The following is a 7336-nucleotide window of genomic DNA, read 5'->3' on the forward strand; positions in this document are numbered from 1 at the left end:
CACCTGCCCTGTCTATGGTATTTAACATGCCAATAAAAACTTGTTAGTAATTCTGCCACTCAGAGATAATTGCTATAACATCTGATATATTACTTTCTGGGTTTTTTTTTTCTATACATTCACATTTATACTTATTTTTTAACAAAATTGGAATATATTACCTGATTTTTGTTGCCTATTTTCTTTCCATATGTCATAACATGAGAACTGTCCTTGTAACTAAATATTCTGTGAAAATATGACATCTTTCTAAACATACAAGTATATGTATACACTATTTCAACTATATTTGGGGTGGGGAGGAGAGAGAGATTTATGTCTTTTCAAGTTATAAATAACTTTATGATAAAAATCCAAGTAGCAAAAGTCGTATTACCTCATCAGTAGGACTTCTGGCTGCAGAATGTATAATGATTTTAGTGTGCATTGCTAAGTTGTTACTCTGACAAAAGTTTTACCAATTTACTTCTTAACTTACAGTGTGTGCAACTGTTCGTTCATTTCACCTCAGGCTGATCAAATGAATTTCAACACCAAAAGAAAATCCTTGCTCTTTTTTTTTTAAAGATTTTATATATTTATTTATTTATTTGAAAGGCAAAGTTACAGAGAGAGAGAGAGGCAGAGAGAGAGAGAAAACTTCCATCCACTGGTTCACTCTCCAGATGGCTGCCAATGGCCAGAGCTGTGCCTATCCGAAAGAAGCCAGGAGCCAGGAGCTTCCTCCGGGTTTCCCACACGGGTGTAAAGGCTGAAGAACTTGGGCCATCTTCTACTGCTTTCCCAGGCCATAGCAGAGAGCTGGATTGGAGGTGGAGCAGCCGGGACCTGAACCAGCATCCATATGGTATGGCATGCCAGCACTGCAGGAGGCAGCCTTACCCGCTATGCCACAGCACCAGTCCCATTACTTGCTCATTTCTTCTTCTTCTTCTTCTTTTTTTTTTTTTTTTTTTTGGACAGGTAGAGTGGACAGTGAGAGAGAGATACAGAGAGAAAGGTCTTCCTTTGCCGTTGGTTCACCCCCCAGTGGCTGCTGCGGCCGGCGCACCGCGCTGATCCGAAGCCAGGAGACAGGTGCTTATCCTGGTCTCCCATGCGGGTGCAGGGCCCAGGCACTTGGGCCATCCTCCACTTTACTCCCGGGCCAGAGCAGAGAGCTGGACTGGAAGAGAAGTAACAGGGAGAGAATCCGGCACCCCAAATGGGACTAGAACCCGATGTGCCAGTGCCGCAGGCAGAGGATTAGCCTATTGAGCCACAGCACCGGCCAGTACTTGCTCATTTTAAACTTGAAAGAGAATACCTATTACCCTTGTGTGTATTTATTTATTGGTTGACAGTCTTCCCCTCCTCTCTTTTTCTACTTGAGAATAAAATTTCAGGTATAATTACACTTAGTTTGGGAGTTACACATTAGAATGGTTTTATGAACAACAACGTTTCCATTTCTGTCATTATTCTACCTCATATTTGAATACCATTTTGTAGTCCTAGTTTACCAAATGTTCCAGTACTCATTTATGTCAAATGGTTCAGAATGACATAATGCCCCAAACTAAGTCTCTTTGGAAAAAAAAAATCAGTGGATCAGATAATTATTCTCTGTGGTTCCCAGGGGGCAGATTCAGTGTACAGTTCCGTAGTTCCTAAGTACTGAACAAAGCCGCTGCATTTTCTTTACCTGACAAGGATTTAGTGTGTGCCAGCTACCATTGTAGGGTGAATATAGTCTAAACAAGCCAGCCCTGCTCCCTGTGTGCACACAGCTCACATTTCAGGGCAGGGCATAGATGATCGAAACTGGCAAATACTGAGGTAGAAAAGAGAAAAGAGAAGTTGCTTTCCTACTTTGGGTTGGAATGGTCAAAGAACACTTCTCCAAGGTGACCTTTAAGCTAACACCTAAGGAAAAGGTGCTAGGGTTTCAACGTGTCCCCCTCTACCCAAATGCATACGTTGGAAACTCAAACTCATGCATTAATGACAGTTAGAAGTAAAGCCTTTGGAAGGTAATTAGGATTAGATGCAGTCATGAGGATGGGGTCCCTATGAGGGCACTGGTGGCTTTGTTGGAGGAGGAAGGGGAGGAGGAAGACAGCCACGCTAGCACCCTTGCCCTCCACTGTTAGGATGGAGCAAGAAGGCCAGCACCATGCACTTGGACTTCCCAGCCTCCAGAACTCCAAGCCAAATAAACTCCCGTTCCTTATAAATTACCTAGTGTCAGGTATTGTTCTAACAGTGGAAATGGACTAAGGGCTGTCGGAGAAGCATGGAGATCTTGGTGTGGGAGGGAGATTGGCTGAGCAAGTGTGCTGGATAGAGGCTAAAACGCAGGGTCTTTCAGGCCATGGTGCACAGATGCAATTTATCCAGAGTTCAGCAGAGAAGGCATTGAAGGGCTTTAGAAGGATCCCACTTTGCTGCTGCCCAGAGACTGAATTAAAGAGGCGGGTCAGAAGCTGCAGCAGCACAGCTGACAGATGGCAGGGGCCTAGGCAAAGGAGCCGGAGCTGGAAGGAGCTGGGCTGGGTGTGTGGGCATGAATGTAACTTATTCTGCTGGCTTTAAACCCTTCTCTGCCCCCATGCCCAAAAATTCGTAAGACCAGCCTAACTCCTTTGAAGAGAAAAATGTTAGTTCAGAGCAGTGACCAGGTTGTCCTCTGTACTTTCTCAAAGACAGTACCATGTGTATCTGATCAAGCAAAATGTAGACCCACATCCAAACCTTACTGAAGACCCAGCAAGTGTCTAGACCCTGCTCCATGAGCATCCGGGGTGGGGGGTGGGGGTCCTGGTTCATTTGCTGGGGGAGGGGAAAAAGCAACATTGAAGTCACGACCCAAACAAATCAAGTTCTGTGTTTGTGTGCTCATCTTGTTTGCTGCACTTGTGTGAAAAGGAATCCGAGAAGTTTGGTCACTGAGTCTAAGGTTCCAGCCTCTGCTTTGGTAACACAGAAAACAGGAAGTGCGGTTCTTGGGTGTAAAAGTCATAGCAATGGTTACTCCCCACTGTGGATGCTGAGTTCCTGGTTCCAAGTCTCAGGACTAATAGTTTCCTTTATAGTTAATCAGTTATTTCTCTTATGGGACCCCAAGCTCCAACGCCATCTCATCACTCTGTTCCTAACTCGCCCTCCCCTAGGCCAAGACAGGCCCTGTTGTTGAGGCTGGCTCTCCACCACCACTCCCAAGGTGGATTTCTTCTTGAAGCCGTTACTGTGCATTTCTGAAAACCGAGTCTTCTTGGGTCCATCACAGCCCATAAGGTGTGTTGTCATCACTTGAAACCTCGAAGGAAAGGCTCAATGAACTCCTTGATCCCTTTGCATATTTGCTCACCTTCTCTCCAGCAATCTTCAAATGCCTGTCACCAATGGACCAAGGACAAAGCAGCACCTCCATTTTTGCCACATCAGAAAAGAGCTGTTCAGCCTAAATATCCTAAAGCAAGGAGTCTGCCTTGTAGCCACACGTCTTGCAAAGGCATCGATAAGCCATTTTTATTTATGATATGAAACATTTGCAATGTATTTGGTGACCAAAAGTATTCGGAATAACTCCTAAGTCTGTCTCTGCTGGCTAGACAGGTGACACAATCGACTGAAGCAGTGAGTATTAAAGAAAATCAGATTGATGAGGAATATGATATCTGCTTTGAATATTGACAATCATTTTAAAAATATAGGTTGAGCATCCCTGATCTGAAAATCCAAAATCTGAAATACCCTGAAACCTATAACTTTTTGAAAGCTGCACAGGACAACTAAGACCATTTGGGATTTCAGTACATTCAGATTTTCAAATTAAGGATGCTTTTCTGGTAAAGTCTAAACCTACAGCTCTGAAATATGAAACACTTCCTACCCCAAGTATTTTAGATAGGGGATTCGCGTGTCAAGTTCCAGGGAAGATGGCCTTGAGGGTTTGGGTGAGGTCGCGGTGATTTGTGACAGCTGACTCACAAGTGCAGATGAGACTGCCTGGGGAGGAGAAGGGACTTGCAGTGGAACCAGGGCAACAGTGCCAACTCAGAAGCAAGCTGATACAGGAACCTCAAAGCATTTCCAGGGACAGGAGGACTGCCTGCTCACGGAACCCAGTGGAGGAGAATGTTTTCAGGAGGAATCTGTTCAGCAGTGTCCAGTGCAACAGAGGTCAAGAAAATCTAAGGGCTGAAGTCAGGTGACGAGTTTCTCACAAAGATAAGATCTAGTCAGGTTGGCTTTGGCAAATCATTGACCAAAGTCATATGACAGGATTGCATTTCATTTCAACAATTTGTGCCCGGAGTTGGGTCACTCTGGACTCTTATCACCACTGCATTGGCAACTACATAGTAAGCATTTACGGGGGCTTTTCATCACATTTGACTGCCAATTTTACCTGAAGTGGAAATGCCACAACAAATCAACAAAATCTCATGGCTACCATAATTGGCTTTGCCTTTTGCCTTTGAAATGAAGCTCTGCCCAGTACATATGAGTTTCTCTGAGTATAGTATGTCTATTTGTGTGGCAGAGGTTTCCAACTCACCTACACTTTTTATTGGAATACCATGAAAACTTTTCTTTTTCTTTTCTTTTTTTTTTTTTTTTTTTTTTTTGACAGGCAGAGTTAGACAGTGAGAGAGAGAGAGACAGAGAGAAAGGTCTTCCTTCCATTGGTTCACTCCCCAAATGGCCGCTAGAGCTGGCACACTGTGCCGATCCAAAGCCAGGAGCCAGATGCTTCCTCCTGGTCTCCCACGCAGGTGCAGGGCCCAAGCACTTGGGCCATCCTCCACTGCACTCCCGGGCCACAACAGAGAGCTGGACTGGAAGAGGAGCAGCTGGGACAGAATCTGGCGCCCCGACTGGGACTAGAACCCGGTGTGCCGGCGCTGAAGGCGGAGGATTAGCCTAGCGAGCCGTGGCGCTGGCCGAAAACTTTTCTTGAACAATGTGATGGGACATTGCTTGGTCTTCACTTAGCTTGGGTATGTCATTTCATATTGAGTCCCCTTCTTTCCTCATCACGGACATTAGTGAAGTCCCTCTGCTTGCAGCCTGGGTGACCATGAGCAGAAATACAAATACAGACCCTGAAATCCAACATCGGTACGTAATATGATTACAGGACGACGAACTGAAATTATTGAGCTGAAAGCCTAAGAGTTCAAGATCCTCCTGGAGGCCTGGACTTCCTTTTCAATTTCTTCTCTCAGAATCTTTGAAGGAGCAAAGCTCAAGTAAGACCCTGTGAGGAGCGACAAGACCATTCTGGGAGTAGGAAGACCAGAACTCTGGTGATTTTCACACATTTGCTCTGGGGATGGTTTTTCCTCCACCGTTTCATATCAGACAAAGAAAATTTCTTTGATGATCAACTATGATCAACTACGGTGTTTTGATTTCTCTTCTTGTACACCCACAGTGCTTAATACAGTGAGAGATTCCAGTTACCGGTCAGTTAAGGATTCCTCAATTGAACACATATTCAAATAATACCTAATATTATTTGGGAAGAGAAAAGAACAAGTTCACATAACGCCCACTGTCACCTGCCATTCTGGCAGCAGAACAGAGGGTCCCCCACTTTCAATGGCTCAACAATGTTTCACCATGATGATGGTGGGAAAGCACTCAGTAGAGATGGTACTTGCAGTGCTGAGTTTTGATCCTTCCCCAGGCTGACACCATGCAGTTCGATCCTCTCGGATGCTGGGCAGTGGCAGCAGCCCTGTGGTCACGAGAGGACACAGCTGGTGCTCTGCAGTGTGTTGTATGGCTGAGCCGGGACGTAGGGTAGGTTAGGTGCATTACATTCACCTTCAACGAATAATACCTCCTCTTAGGATGGGTGTAACTGGAGGTAACCCCATCATAAGTTGAGGAACATCTGTACATTCAGAAGACCTGGAGACCACAGAGCACAGAAGTACATTAGCCCCCCAAGAAAGAACACCTTCTAACTACCTTCAGCCTTCTGTTGATTTTCACCAGGTAATACAGCCTGGAGACATGGGTGTCATTAGAGCTGTTCAACCCTATGTCTTCCTCCTTCTGAACACATGAAGGGGTTGCATTTTTCTACCTGGTGCTTTGATGTATTTTGGCCCACTGAGCATGAGAAATGGCCCGAATCAGTTCTAGGGGGAAGCTGTGAAGAGCTGGTGCCAGCTACACCATGGTCCCTTCTCTTTGCCTGGTGCCAGCAGTAACATTCAGGTCATGGCTCCATCTATCTTGGGGAAAACAATAGCAAGTGGAGCTCCCTAGTGATCCAAGACTGACAAGAAGCTTCAGAGAAAAACCATTGCTGTTTTGAGACAGGAACATTTGGGTCATGACCTTGACTTTCTTGATTTTACAGGAGTCAAGCTCCTGAAGTGGTCCTTTTACTCCTGCTAGTTAAGACAAAAGGGTCTAAGCTAGCCAACACTGTTTAGAAAGCAGATTCAGCCAGCCCCAGAGTAGATGTTACTGTAGTAATACCGGCTAAAGCCACATGGTGCTTTACAGCAGTCAAAAACACGTGTGCATAGATTATTTCACTTACTCTTTCTTGTGTGGACAGATGGAGATAGCCCCAGCTCTATCTGGGTGGAGTCTGCCACTCTCACTGGCCCTCCCACTTTGAATGTGTTCTTATATAGCACCTAGCACAGTGCATAGCATTTTAAGTTTTATCCTTTTGCCTAGGGAACACCATCTGACTTATTTTTCTATACCTTCTCTTTTTTTTTTTTTTTTTGAAGATTTATTTATTTATTTGAAAGTCAGAGTTACACAGAGAGAGGAGAGGCAGAGAGAGAGAGAGAGAGAGAGAGAGAGAGAGGTCTTCTGTCCGTTGGTTCACTCCCCAGATGGCTGAAGCTGTACCGATCTGAAGCCAGGAGCCAGGAGCTTCTTCCAGGTCTCCCACGTGGGTGCAGGGGCCCAAGAACTTGGGCCATCTTCTAGTGTTTTCCCAGGCCATAGCAGAGAGCTGGATCAGAAGTGGAGCAGCCAGGTCTCAAAGCTACAGCACCGGCCCCATGAATACCTTCCTTTCAACAGCCCTACTCCCTTGATTGAAACTCAAGAGTTAAGTGCTTTATACATGCTCATTTGCAGAAACTGAGAAGTGTGTGACAAGGCCAAGGTTATGAGCTATTAAGCAGCAATTAAGATACAAACCAAAGACTGGACTCCACATTCAGCAAGGTAACTATCACTTAGGAAGTGCTGAGAAAGAGGAAGCGGTCTGACAGTCAGGTGCCAGCCCAGCCCCATTGGCTGGCCTTGGTGCTGCTACAGGCTTTTCTAGATCACGGTGCTCTGTTGAAGAAAAGCGATTTCCCATTAC

The sequence above is a fragment of the Lepus europaeus genome, chromosome 6 (genome assembly GCF_033115175.1).
Source record: "Lepus europaeus isolate LE1 chromosome 6, mLepTim1.pri, whole genome shotgun sequence".
NCBI classification, from domain to species: domain Eukaryota; kingdom Metazoa; phylum Chordata; class Mammalia; order Lagomorpha; family Leporidae; genus Lepus; species Lepus europaeus.